The 15,148-nt window shown below is 47.6% G+C and overlaps 1 long non-coding RNA gene across 1 annotated transcript in view; it reads right to left on the bottom strand.

The window, feature by feature from the left end:
• Positions 1–238: 238 nt before the first annotated feature.
• The window catches only part of LOC125947539 (uncharacterized), a 28,396-nt gene continuing 13,486 nt past the window's right edge, over positions 239–15,148 (bottom strand). The window contains exon 3 of the long non-coding RNA XR_007468363.1: positions 239–325. This is a non-coding gene — a long non-coding RNA (uncharacterized LOC125947539). The remainder of the gene's footprint in view (positions 326–15,148) is intronic.

Here is a 15,148-nt window from a genome sequence, read left to right as displayed (position 1 = left end):
AAACTATACTGACCTAATGCAGTTGTAACTAGGAAATTCTTAGTTACAACTGGGTTCCCCTAAAGCTTGTATCATATGTTGCAAAGTAGCTTACCCACTTGAACTAAAGTACGAAGCATTGTTCTTTTACGCGACACCTTTTTGTGTGTAAATTTTGAACCGTGTTTATTTTGAATGATTTATTAAATGTTAGCGTCCAGTAGGTATTATAAAGAGAAAGCCTTAGAATTAGCACTCACCATCTACTTTACTGACAATCATCGCAGCTCCTTCAGTTTGACCATTTGCCATAATGAGTCTTGCTTTGAGCTTTTGAGATTTGTAACTGCAAACAAATTCACAGAATATAATCTAATTAGAAGAGTACAATATATTTATACCACGGCGTCTTTTATCACAAAGTATGATGTGGACAATCAACCACGAGTAAAGTAAAAGAAGCGTAAGAACAAGAATGGGATGCACGTTTGCTTTGCAGCAGGATACAGTAGAGGCAGGGAACGGATAGGGAATACAGGGAACGGATAGCGTCGTACAAAAAACAATGCTCTGCCGTTCACTGGCCTTTAGCCACCTTTGAACTAGTGCAAAACTACGACCACGAAATGCAGCCCAGTCGGAGCTTCATAACCGCAAAGTACCTTTCCGAAAAAATTATATTTTTGGCGCCAGGCAGCGGTTTCAGGCTACAGTAATGGACCACTGTGACTGCAAAGAGAACGCAGCTAGAATGCACCTACTAAAGACAGCCCGGTAATATGCAGGGTGTTCCAAATTAAGTTTTCGGAAAATTTTTAAATCGCCTGCGGCAGGTAGCATAATCCTTATCGTTGAGCTGGGTTATAGGAAGCGGCGCACATTAGTAGCATGAGAAATCGAAACACATATACAACTAATTAACAAAAATTTACCAGTTAACTTCTTAGTCAATTACTTTACGACACAAATCGCAATTTACGAATTATAGCCGGTGAGCTTGTCAGGCGCATCCACATGGAATGAATTTCTAGAATGACGCCAGTTTGGAGATATGCGGCATCAAAATGCAGTGTTGTTCCACTTACATTCTTACCAAAATGCTGTTTTATACATTGAAGCACAAAAATTAGCTGGAACGCCCACGTATTTTGTGCCACACTTTGGGAAATAATATTTGCAAACTGGTGCCATCTTAGAAATTCATTTCAAGTGGATGCGTCTTGCAAACTCACCGGCTACAATACGTAAATTGTTATATGTGTCGAAGTAATTAACTAAGAAGCTAGTGAGTGAATTTTTGGTAATTAGTTGAATATGTGTTTCGATTTATCGTGCTACTGATGTCCGCCTCATCGAATAACCCACCTCAACGATGAGAATTATGCTACCTGCCACTGGCGATTTTTAAAATTTCCGTAAAGCTTAATTTTGCACACGCGGTATAACATGGCATTTCGGGATGCTCAAATATTTTTTATTATGTGTAGGTTCCTTAGAAAAGAAATTTGGCAGTGACACCTAAGACTGCTTACGTGTGGGAATGGGAAAGCATTAACCGTCTTTAGACTTTGAAACATCATGAACACGCTGATTTTTACACTCATGACGTGGCGCCACCCCCTCCCGTTGGCTGCTCCATCACGTGCCCAATGACGCATCCACTAGGGCAAACCTTTAGTCAGCCAGGTGGCTGCGACGAGGCGTGCACATTGACGCACTTATTAGGCACACCTTTATTGAGCTAGAACCGTGGAGCCGCCGTGGGGTAGGGGAAACGTGCTCGTATCACACTTGGTTGGATTTTCACCCAGAACGAAATGTACGATTTTGTTGAAGGCATTAATTTACTTTGTTTACAGAAACCTCCTTGAGAAAATTGACGTCGATCCGAGCATTTTTTTTACCTGTTTCTACTATTTACGTCGTCGGTCATTTGTGGAACCTTCTTTCGGTCACGCAACTTACGACACATTTTCACGTGAAGGTGCGTAATGCGGCACAATACTTTCGCATTAAAGCTGAGTCAATGCCCGAACGCCTTCTGAGTGCTGTGACTTTTCGATTCCAATATGTGAGCTTACCCACGACTCCTCGACATGTTCATAACCTATCAAATGCGCTTGAGCTGCACACTATCCAGGTGCTCAATTTTTTTTTCCAAACAGAAACCAATGAAATATTCAATAACAATGATAACTTAGCAAATTCTATGCAGGCAGGGGCTCAGGACTCCTCCCTGTACTGTGTAATGGGCCACAGTGAAATTGAAATTTATACAAAAGCCACTACACACAGTAGGTAAAAATTAAGCAATATACGCATTACACGGCATGCCCCGCTCCATGTTGAAAATAACGTCTCCGTTGGCGAATTGTGGCAACTTTGCTGGATTAAGTGTGTACTTGCTAACATCTGTTCGCCTCTTTTGTGAACCGATACCAAGATAGTGCAATATGAATGCCACTGGAGCTACTGAATCCGTGCCACTAGGTTTGCCCCTGGGATTACTAGTTATGTGGTACTAGCTATGTGCCCCCGGGGCAAAAAGGTATCTGCAACAGGGCTTCATGGTATGTGATGACTATTACAATAGTGATGATGACGATTAACATGATTATAATTATGATCATGAAGATATCCTATACCAAAAAGTTGGAAGCTTATTCAACATCTAGTTGACATCAATGATATGCTGTTGCAGCGCGGCTTTCAGAATAATTTGTGTGGTTCATACACCCCATCACAACGGCAAATCGCTCAGGAAGACTTCGGCTTTCATCCACTTCAACTAGACATTAAATCGCCTTCCAACATTTTTTTCTCTTAAACGCCCCTAAATCACCTCAGATATTTTTTGGACATTTCAAGTAAACACGCGCATCGAGTTCAGAATGCCGTCACGATCAACGATGCCAAACGCTGCAGCGCTACGCGCTGCGGGCGGGCCAAAAAGACAAAAAAAAACAAAAAAGAAACAATGCTGTCCTCCTCTCCTGGCCTTTCCGGTATCCCCAGCGGTCGTCACGATGTCACCAGCGTGCATCTGGTGATGTCAACAGCAGTGACGATGTCCATTGGTTGAACAAGAACCTACGACTTCCGGTTTGTCTGCTAGCAGGTACGCGCGCTCCCTTCTCTACCTCTTCGTGTTGTTCGCTTTTGCGCATTTGCGAATCAGTAATTATATGCAGCCTGCAACGCAAGTGCGAAGTCAGTCATGTTCCAACGCAGTCGTGCTTAACAGTCTGATTAGCTGCGCGAACAGAGTGCGACAGTGTTGGCCTTTCCAGACGTGCGCGCAACACAGGGTCCATAGCGGCACACTTCGCATGAGCACGGGCCGGCACGGCAGCAACAGCTAGTAGCCGACAAGCGCTGAGTCGCGGCTAAGGCCCGGCCGCGTTAAGCCCGACCCTCATGGAGCGAACTTCCCCGACGATGTTCGCGCGTCAAAAAGTGTAGCAAGACGCGCCGCCGTGTTTTCGCCTCACCGCCCCTCATGCGACGATCCAGCGGCGAACGCCGCTGAGCCGCTATCAATGTGGCCAGCCGTGAAGCAGGATATTACTGTTTTTTAAATGTAACACACAGTAAGATTTAGCATGTTGCGACACTTAATAACGTCATAACTTAGTGTTTTATAATTTTTCTTGAGTTATTTCTTCTACAACATACGCGGTTCCATTATGCTTTGAATTTCGCATACATAGGCCAACCAAGTAATTCTATGTGTGTGTGCGTCAGGAAAGTGCCAGAGGCAGCGCAATGGAAGCCAGGATCGCGTTGTATTTTTACTTCCCATGTCCGCCGATCTGGAGCGAAACAGACAAGCAGTACAAGCTATCTACCATAGCCCCCGAAAGCTTCCCATCTCAGAGGCCATATGCCGTCGTCGCGCCTATTTCCCAACTTTACCGACAGGTGGTGCTCGCATCTCAATGAAAATTTCTCTCGCTAGGCTTAGGCGCGTTCGAAACGAGAAGCGATCTCGAAAATTACTCAAGATTAGCCATAACACTCTCTCGTCGAAGCGGCATGAGACTAAGCAAAAGCCGTTTGCGCAGTCAGTTGCTACGAACGAAGTGAATTCTACAATAACAACGCCAAATTCAGTTCGAAGTGGGCGACCGGGACCGCCGCTATGTTTTACATCAGCTCAATCCCAGGATGCAACGGCCGGAAGTGCTGCCTCCTGATTGGATCGGGCTTGTCGCCGCGCGCTGGACGCTTCCGGCGGCGGGCGAAAATATCTATCCCCTCCAAATCGGTGGCGCGCGTCGCGATTTTTGACGCCGACCGAAGAGCGGCCGCCGTCGGACGAAGTTCGCCGCTTGGACGCCGGAAATTCGTTCTATGAGGGTCGCGCTTTACCGGCACGGTAAATCGCCGAACGCCGTTCGCCATTCGAGGGCCGCCGTTCGACCGCGGTTTTGCTCGTGAACGGCGAGATTTTCTTGCCGTAGAGAGGATGAGACCGGGACCCATTTCAGCGGCAGCGTCAACGCCGCTGATGGCTTGACGGCGCCGATGTCGTCGCTAGGCTTCACTTCAAAGCTAAAGCGGACGGCGCTTCATAATGAATCGCCGACGCTCACAAGCCGCAATATTTTCTTACCGTTGTTGTCGCTCTCCGCAATGATTGTACACAAAGAATAATAAAACACGCTGATATTAGTGGCGCCGTCGGCTGCGATGGGAGCACAGCCGAGCCAGTCGTCTGCCGTCGGTAGCCGTGCACTGCAGCTGAGCACGACAAGTATCGGAGCTCTCGTTCGTCTTTAACGTTTGAGAGTTGATTTCGTTTTTCATAAAATGTAAAATTTAGGCATCGCTTTATCCTGCGGAAATTATTTTGCTTGGAACAGAAGCTGCAGCCGGTGTTTTCGTCGCTGGTGGAGGAGGCGCGCAGCTTCGCGGTCGTCGACTGGCCCGTCACTCGTGCGGTGGGCGGTGTGCCGGCCGAACTGCCGTCTACTTTGGACAACTATCGCACGGCAGGCGTTGTACGGCACTGGAGGTCGGTTCACCGTTGGTATATTTGCCGCTAGCTTGTACTAGCCTTAACCGGAAGTGGACAATGTTTTGAAAAGAGTGTTGGCGATGACGTATGTCACGTGACATTTGGAGGAGCGCTCGGCGAGGAGGGGAGACCAGCCGACGATGAGAGTAGCAAAGGAAAGAGCGAAACGAGCGAGGGCCGTGTTTCCATCATCAAGCGCGTATAACTACGCTATTACGGCACCATTTCGAAAATTTCTCGCGGATACGTGTTCCCTGTAGACTTGTGCACAACTACAACACCACGACTAAATTTCCACCTCTGGGCGGTTTAGGGGCCCTTTAATGCCAACTAGTATAAAAATATAATTATGGGGGTTTAGTGCTGAAACCAAGATCGGATTATGAGGCACGCCGTAGTCCGGGGGTGGGGGGTCTCCGGAATAATTTGTATCACTTGGGGTACTTTAATGTGCACCTATATCTAAGTAGGCGGGCGTTTTCGGATTTCGCCCCCATCTAAATGTGGCCGCCATGGCCGGGATTTATTCTCCCATTTGCTCACTAATTCACACCGTTCTTCTCCTGTCCGGTACGGTCGATCTCTTCCAGCGGTCCTGAACGTTTGCTTCCTTTTTTGTCGCCTTTCATGACACCTTTCTTGATTGCTATTTTCCTGATGTTCTTGGGGGTAATTAAAGTAGCTAATAAGTTTTTGGAGATATTTCATCAGACATTCACGCATGCATCCTTTACTCCTTGACTGCGCAATGTCCTAAGGATTACTTAATGAACTGCCTTTTATGAATCTAATAGAGCCATACGAGATATTGGTGGCACTCTGCAGATTTCTCAGTCATCTCAGTGATGACCTGAATTTGATGCATTGTAGAATCCACTGTAACGGAGGCCTGCTGGGTGAATGAACGTGGTTAACCATCCCGAGCAGTCGACAAGCATCTGCAGCGGCCTTTAGTGGATTAATATTTTGATAGCCTCTAGTTTTACTGAATCAGGTCTTAGGGCTGTGGAAGAAACCCGAGAAAGCTACTATTCAGATACTAAAGCAAAATGCAGAAGTGGAGCACGCTTCTTACGTTTCCGCAAGTGAAGGCGACTGAGGAGTTATAAGGTCCCAAAAGTAGAATGTGGGCAGCAACTGGCACCACTTGTGATGTTTTTTTTTCATTTGTGGAGCTTCTTTGCAGCACTTCATTTTGAGTGAATGCTATAAGTTTTCCGCACTGCAATAGAATGTATATTTGCATCCAATACGCCGGACGGAATATATATGGTGTAATTGAAAGATTCTTTCAGGCTGCATTCAACCAAACAATAACGTTATTGTTTAAAAAGCATGCAGATGTCATGATAGATAAGTAAAATAGAAGCAAATGTCTCAGAATCACTCTAGAGATACACCTTTTTGACAGGGCTTTATTGTACTCAGGTTCAACCAAATTTTACTAACCCTGCCCCCGTTTTTCGGGCTCACCCCCCAAATTCTACTCAGCGGGGCTTACTCGGATTCAGACTCACCGGAACAATTCAATGCAACCACTCCTCAGTAATATTCTACTCATCTGGGCTCACCCAGACTTAGACTCATGGATCCAGTTCAGTCTAACTGAGTCTGTGTGAGTTTGCCAACCTATGGATCCCAGACACTGCGGTAGTAAGTGTGAGCGAAGTTTTCACGTTCATTGTGCCACTGCATACGACGGAGCGGCGGTTTTTATTGCCGACCCGGGTGCACATGCTGTCTACCCGGCGCCGCCATGTAATCATGACATCATAGCTGGTTCCAACAAATCATTGCCATTTTGCGCCCTCCCCTTCCCATATGACGTAATCACCAATGCGAACAAATTGACACGCGCACTCCAAGGCCCCTAATTTGAGGAGATTATAATTCACCACCTTTAACTCCACAAAGCCCACACACCATTCCACATCAAAGACAATTAAAACAGCGTGTTCATATTTATTTCTGGCCATGGAGATATGTTTCTTGGTACAAAGAAAACAATGAAATGGTATTGTGTAAACATTCATTAGTACGGTAATTACTTATTTTTGTAATTTATTTGCTGGGATATCACGACTGTAAACGTCCTCCAGTACATCAAGAACCCTAGTACGGGCTCTAGTTTAGTTCACTAGCACATAAATTTGAATTTTTAGGCATCGAATTCTGCGTATCGAAATGATACGTTGGGCTTTGTGGGGTTAAAAGGGAGCGCTCATATACAGAACGACAGAAAGTAAGGAAAACTGCACACACAGCGATCACACGACTCAGTACTACCCCTTCACGTGCCTTTATCCTATAGAGGTCGCCCCTCTCCGATCCACACCACCTGGTCGATTTTAAGCTTTGTTTCTACCAACATTTTTTCCCCCAATTATATCCGACTTGTGGCTCCTGTAGACGCTCTGCTTGGCTATCAGCTTGAGCAATTGCTTCGGTGGACTTTCAGCAGAGTGTAGTCTGCCCTTGTCTTAACTACGCTGCTCAGAAACACAAAATCTAGCGCGCCCAGTGTCATCATAATTGATACTTCTAACGCCCCTGTCGGCGCCGTCCTGTACCAGTTCATCGACAGTGCGTGGCAGCTCCTTTCGTATTGTGCGCCACTTTCGGACATTCTCAAGAGCTGTCAATTTACAGTCCTTACCCACCACAGGCCACTTGTGCATGACATTCGCCGCTCCGCGTTCTGTTGCTCACCACGCGAGAGTTGCAACCTTTTTGACATATCGGTGTTCAGAACCACATTCAGTCGCTTAATGGCCACTGACAACATCCCAGCTGATGTCCTGAGTCACGTCGAGGCAGTTTCCATCCTACTGCAAGATCTATTTGTCACCGAAGTAGATATTCGTGAGCCACCAGCAAGACATGCTGAACTTCGTACCCTCCCGATCCTATCAACATATATGCTCGCTTAGGACTTCGTTTTGACTACAGGTGGTACCTCGTTTGTCTGCGACACTTCTACCGGTACAACTGGGCCGTTCATCCCGACATCACTTTGCTGATGTCTGTACGAGGCGTTCCACAATCTGTCACCTCGCAGATTTGGCACAACACAAAAACTTGCCAGTCGTTTCGGTTGTCTTGCGCTCAACGCGCAAGTTCGCTACTAAGTGCGTTCGTGCTTGTCGAATCAACGCTCTCAGATCCAACATCACTATGTTGCTTCTTCTAAACCTTCTCTTCCACGGAATGCTAATTTTAACATGGTGCAAACAGACCTGTTTGGTCCTCTTCACGTTCCAAAGGCTACTGTTACAGATTTATATGCATTTGCCGCTATACGGAATGGTCAGGGGCTACGCCAATCTCTGACATTTCGCCGCCCCATTTGAAGCAGCTTTTAAGTCCGTATGAATTGCATGGTTCAGCTGCCCGTGAACGATCGTTATCAATCGCGTTAGGCAAATTAAATTCAGCACTTTTCATTGAGTCACTAAACAACTCGGAACGACGCGTCTCTGGACGACCGTGACTATACCCGCACTTCAGCGGACTTGTTAATCGCTTTCACCGGCATACCAAGTCATCCCTTATGGCGCATGTTGTATTTTCGTAGTGAAGACAAGAGCTAAGCGAATTTCAGATGACCTTCACGTATCTCGGAATAGGGTATCTTGTGGCCACGTTTAGAAATAAACAGTCGAATAGGCAACTTATAGCTGTCCTATAAACATGATGCTGGTATTAAACGATAGCTCGTGAAGCTAAGAATACGCAGGGATAGTCATCAACTAAGGGTATGCTTTAAAAAAACGACGAGTGTTCATAGTCCAGTGTTAGTAGTGTAAATTCATGGCCTGCCAATCGCCTGCGCTGGCAGGCTTCCCTCCGACCATCCTATTCAGTGCTACGCAGTAAAATAGTGTAACCCGGCACGCTCGCCCGCGTGCCCCGAGGTGGTGCTGTTAGTACAAGGCTCTGGTGCACGCAGTATTGGCCTTAGAAGGCAGACCTCGCGAGATCTTAACGTGCGCATTGACTCTATTGGCCCGTGGTGCGGAAGATATTCACAGGATATGTGCCAGGCAATTTTTCATTTCGGCCTCGTGCTCTGCTCATAGCATTTTGCCGTCGCAACGGTTCAGTATTTTGGTGCCTTTTGTTTTGCAGGCGAAGCGGATAGCCTCTACTTGGTCGGGATTTTTCGCGTCGTCGTCCTCACTGAAAAAAAATGCTACAGAGGCACTTAAATCTCCATACGTGCATTCAACGCGAGAGCATTCAGACTCTTTCATGCGATACTTTTCACTTGGTCATGTGCTCGAATTGAGCAAAGTAATTTTAGGGGTGGGGCAGGTCGGTGTGAAGTTGGGTCAACTCTGTTTTCGCTATGGTTAATGTCAATTTTAGTGTTGGGGTACCCAAATTTTGTGGTAGGGCCAAGTCAAGTTTGGAAGTGGGCCAGCTCAGTTTTGAACGTGGGTCAGCTTAATTTTCGAATTAGGCAAAGTCAGTTCTGGGGGTGGGCCATCCAAATTTAGCCGGTGGGTCAAGTCAATTTTGGGTGTGGTGCAGGTCGGCTTTGAAGGTGGTTCAACTCAATTGTCAATTTGGGCAAAGTAAATCTTTTAGGTGTGGGCCACCAAATAATTAATTGGGACAACTCAATTTTGGGAGTAGGCCAGGTCGGTTTTGATCGTGTCAACTCAATTTTCGATTTAGGCAAAGTAAACTTTTTGGGTGTGAGCCACCCAAAGTTTTGGGAATGGGCCAAAGCAATTTTGGAGTGACCCAGGTCAGTTCTGGACGTGGGTCTACTCAATATCAGAATTGCACAAAACCGATTTTTTTGGTGTGAGCCATGGCGTCCGTCCGACGGCGTGGCTTTTCACCATTGAATTTGGCAGTTCGAGCCGCAGCTGGTCCAGCGCCAAGAATGTGACGTCATCACTTGGTCACATCGATTTTGACACCATCGGATGTTATCGTCGGACGCTCGCCGGACTTTCCGCTTCATGACGCATTATTGCGTTTGCATAAAAAAAATAAATTCACCGACTGAAGCGAAAAGTGCATAAGTTCTTTGGTATCATGCATACAACATACAACACAGCATATGTTTCAATAAAGAACAAGCACAAAACAATAATCAAAACCACATAATTGATGATAAGGCGCTCCTGCTAAAAGTTCCCAATGACCGGAGGAGCGCTCATCGTGGCAGGCGGACAGAATATCGGCACGCAGAGTGGACGGAACGACAGGGAGATGTGCAGTCGCTCATGGGTAGATGTTCTTTTTGCATAACACATTACTGCGGATGCAGAACGAAGATAGAAAACGCGCTAATGTCCATGGAGGATGCGAAATGTTGCCTTCAAGGTAGTCGATAAGTTCCCCGAGTTCGAATGATCGCGCTGCTGTTTAGTCAAACCTTACATATTGACAGCGCAGAGAGAACGACTGTCATCATCGGTATCACTTGACACCGTAGCAAGCGGAGCGCGCGAAAGACAGTCAGCATCATTTTTCCTCAGGCCAGATTTGTGAAGGATTGTTATGTCAAATTCTTGAAGGCGAAGGATAGCCAATAAAGGGCATGATGGTCGCTAACAACTCTGTCGTATAAATATGGCCGGAACATAGCTATCACCTAGACGACAGCTAAGCATCCCCTTTCAGTGGTACAGTAGTTCGTTTCCGCAGATGTTAAGGTGCGGCTAGCGTAGGTGATAGCACGTTCAACGCCATCTTTCCACTGCACGAGGACTGCACCAAGTCCGATTCTGCTAGCGTCAGTGTGCAGTTCAATGTCGGCATCTTCATCAGTGGCAATGTAAGGGCGGAGTCTGGAGGCGCCGCTGAAGCTCGGTGAAGGTGTCTCTCTGCTCCGGACCTCAAACGAACGGAATATCCTCCTTAGTTAAATCATTAAGGGGTTCTGCGATCATGGAAAAGTTCTCCTCAAAGCGTCTGTAGTTTGAGAAGAGGCCCAAGAAGCGGCGCACGTCATGTTTGTTGGCTGGTGGTGGAAATGCGGCAACAGCCATAGTCTTTTCTGGGTCTGGCCGAACACCTTCATTACTAACAACGTGACCATGGAACTTCAGTTCCTCATAACCGAAATGTCATTCTCAGGCTTTAATAATAGGCCTACAGAGCGAATTGCAAGGAACAGGGACTGAAGTCGCTGCAAGTGTTGCTCAAATGTCCGAGAAAAACAACGACGCCGTCTAAATAGACGGGACGTGATTCCCACTTAAGACCTGACAGCACGGTGTTCTTCATCCTTTGAAAGGTCGCGGGAGCTGAGCATAATCCGAAGGGCAGCAGCTAAAATTCGTACAGGCCATGTGGAGTTACGAACGCAGTCTTATCGCGATCTCGTTCATCAACGTCTATCTGCCAGTATCCGCTGCTTAAATTCATTGATTACAAGTATCGGGCATGTCGAAGACGCTCCAGAGAGTTACCTATGGGAAGAGGGTAGACATCTTTTTTCGTCACCTTGTTCAGTTTGCGGTAATCCACACAAAACCGAAGAGTGCCGTCCTTCTTCTTCACAAGTACAACGGGGGACGCCCATGGGCTGGTTGAGGGTTGAATTAGGTCGTCGTCAAGCATTTGCTTTACTTGACCAGGAATCGCCTCTTGCTCCTTTTGTGACACTCGGTAGGCGCGCTGGCGCATGGGGCGTGGAGTCGAGTCCGTTATAATATGGTGCTTCGCGATGGTGGTCTGTGTTACTTCTGACGTGGTAGCAATACAGCACTGAATATGCATAAAATACTTCGTATTTGCCCTTTCTGTGTGGTTGAGACCTCAGGATTTACATCGACTGTACTGACAACCATGGTGTCACTCTTGACGGCTGCAGAAAGCTCAGCTATTGTGGAACCTATTGAATCCCCGATATCTTCAAAGTGAGCAATGGCTGTTCACTTTGTCAGGTCTTGGTACTCGCCACTCAAGTTCGTCACTAAAACCTTGGTCATGCTGCGGTTCAGTTGAATAATGCCGCAGGTGACACAGACTTGCCTTGCCAAGAGTCCCAACATGTATACTTCAGCGATGCCGCTACTGTTATGGTCGCAGTCGCTTTCAGCAGTTATGAACATGCTAGTTCGCGGCAGGAGCGTCATATTGTCATCAACGAAACCCAGCACTGGCTTGGGCGTGTTGCTATCATGTAGCGCCGGGGCGTAGATGTCGGAAAACGTTATAAGCAGTTCACGCAGATCGACAACAGCACCAATACTCGCGAAGAAAATCCGTCCCAAGGATCACTTTCCGCGAGAACTCGCGCAACGCGATAAACAAGGCAAGGTACGTTGACTGACGCATTTGAAGCCTAGCGGTGCATGTCGCAATCAGCGTCAAAAGATGGCCACCTGCTGTCCAGAGGCTTGGTCCGTGCCATGGAGTGATGACTTTTCTCAGTTCAGCAGCTAGTTCGGCACTCATAACAAAATATTCGGCACCAGTGTCCACGAGGACAGTGACCGGGCTGTTGTCGACCTGAATGGGGATGTCTGTGGAAACACTATTGTAGTCGACGGCATGGGGCAGTGAAAGGAGATCGGTGGCCGTGCGCTGGCGTATCGGCGGAGGATGATGTTTGATAGATCAGTCAGCAGTGGCCCTACTCTCGGAGGTAGCTGCTCCTAGTTTCCCTGGCGTGGGCTTGACGACCTAATAGACCTGACCCCAAGGCCATGAGCGAACGGCAAGTGTTGGTCAGGTGACGAAGAACGTCGATGAGATGAAGAGCGGGACTGAAGTCGTGGAAGAGTCGGGGACTGGTGACTCGCAAAGTACTCAGCAACAGCTCGGGGACGCTCACCATCATGGAGCCGACGTGCATCTGGCCGAAACCCAAGAAGGCCCAATCGGTGGTATGGGCACTTTCGGTAATGACCCTTTTCGCGGAGCAGTTTGTTTCAGAGAAACGAGATGGCGTTCCCGGCGCCGCGCAATACCTCTCCTCAGCGACCGCGCACGAATACGAAACCATTACTGCTTCTACCTTGCTTCTGTGCAATCAGCAGTCGAAAATGCAACTGAGTTTTCGCTAACACACTGTGCTCCAATCATGCTAGATTAAATCATGTGGATTGAAGAAGTGTGTAGTAGTTGGCTGGAAAAATAGTGACTGGCATGTTAAGGAAGAGAATGAATCTGTGTGGCCAAGTTCGCGGACCGCTACTGCAACTGTCCGAACGTGTTAGCGGCACTTCTTGATGTACGGCTTTCCTCGAGGTTAAAAAAAAATTTGCTCATCCGCCATCCTTGTATCGCTAACCTTCAAAGAAAGGGCTTCATCCCCAGAACGTCGGCAAGAGAGAGAACCACTCGTTAAACAATGACAAAGGGGGTAGCGCCGCTTCCTGTCATAGTAAGTTTCGCGCACGTTATCTATACACTCTGTCCCAAATGACAGGAAAACTTACGCTCACTCTATCGCCGACGTATCAAGAATAAGTGAATGGGCGCACACTTGAATATATGCGCACTGTATAGGCACAATAAATGACCGACTACACCTATGGCGCACGAATGGTCGAAGCTGAATGTTTCGTCACGGTGCACAAGAGTAAGCGAGTTACTAGCTGTAATAATATTTGCTACAAGGTATTACAATGTACAAAACAGCTACGTTTCAAGCATTGTGCGCAGCAAGAACAAATCTATCGGAACTGAGCACACCCGCGAGCGATTAGGCAGAAAATAATCAGATAGTGGCCGCACCGAGGAACTTCACTGAGTCAGAAACTGACAAGCCACTGCTTCAAAATATTTGCCCGAATAAAGAACAAAGAGCAAAACACACTAATCCTGACTGTATTCATAATCGGAATGCTGCGATAGCTTGGAATACATATTTAGCCCCGCTTTTAGAACAAGCACCATATACGCTGCTTGGATATAGCTTAATCAGCTCCGAAAGCTCTTTTGCATGTTCTCTGAAGCTGTGATCAAAGCTTCGTGTCGTCCACCTAGTCACCGTCTAAGATATCTCCGAAAACACCACAAGTTTTCTAAGCCGCGCCGGCGTCATACACTTCCATTGTAAACAAGGAGGCAACGGAGGCAGTTGAGGCAAGCAATGGACGCGTCATCACGTGATCAAACATGGCAGCGCCCACGGGATCGCCGCGAAAAGGGTCAATAGGTAACCTGTTTCACCACAATGGTAGCAGAGTGGCCGACTGTCGGGAGCTCACTACACAGTGGATATCCGCACGTTTAGACTCGGGCTTGCGGGAGGCAGGGAGCTCGACAAGTATTGTGTCGTCTTTTGTGTGGATGGACGGGATGGATAGCCCACAACCGGCATAGGAGCTCTTAAGGCTTCGGCGTATAACAGGAGAGGGGCTGCGGCTGGCGACGCGACGAGTGGCTGAACCAGCGGCTGCACCAGCGTTTGTAAGAGCTGCCTCACCTCTTCGCGAACCACATCACTTGGAGCAGTCACGTGGGGTTGAGGAGACACTGCATGAACTTGCTGAAGGTCCTGGCGTACAATACTGCGCACGAGTTCCCTGACGGTCGTCAAATCAGGGTTGCCATGCACGACGAGAGAGATGTAAAGCCGCTGGGGCGCTCGTACGGCGACGACCGCTGCCATAGCATACGCACTCCGTCGTTGAGGAATTCGGCAACAGTACCTGGTGGGTTTCGCATTAGACCTGCAAATAACTGCTCTTTCACGCCCCAAATCAACAAGCGTATTTTCTTTTCTTCTCTCATTCCGGGATCAGCGCACCAGAACAGCCGCGACATGTCCTCATAAAACATGGCGACACTCTCCATTTCGTCTTTTATTCCAGGAATTGAGAGCACGTTGTGCTTGCTCTTTCCGGTCTGAACTTCCGTACGTATTGTGTAGCTGGCTACAAAGTTATTATCAGGTCGCCAAATTAGATTCGTGGTTTTCAAACCAGATGCGCGCCGAGTCAAGGGCGAAGTAGACATAACTCGATTGTAGTGATCTAGCCAGTCCTCGACACCCGCGAAAGTGTCACCGTAAAAGGACCTTATGGTTGGCGGCGTGTTGAAAGTCCACGGAGCAGCTGGAATGGTAGTCTCTCCCGTCTAGCTACTCGATGAACCGATGGTCATGGCTCGACACTTTACAGAGAGAGGGTCCAGTTCTGGTGGTAGTCCTAGTTGTCGCCGGCTGCGCTGACG

The sequence above is a fragment of the Dermacentor silvarum genome, chromosome 8 (assembly GCF_013339745.2).
Source record: "Dermacentor silvarum isolate Dsil-2018 chromosome 8, BIME_Dsil_1.4, whole genome shotgun sequence".
In the NCBI taxonomy this organism is placed as follows: Eukaryota; Metazoa; Arthropoda; class Arachnida; order Ixodida; family Ixodidae; genus Dermacentor; species Dermacentor silvarum.
The sequence above is the reverse complement of the archived record's forward strand: the minus strand, read 5'-3'. Positions and strand labels throughout refer to the sequence as shown.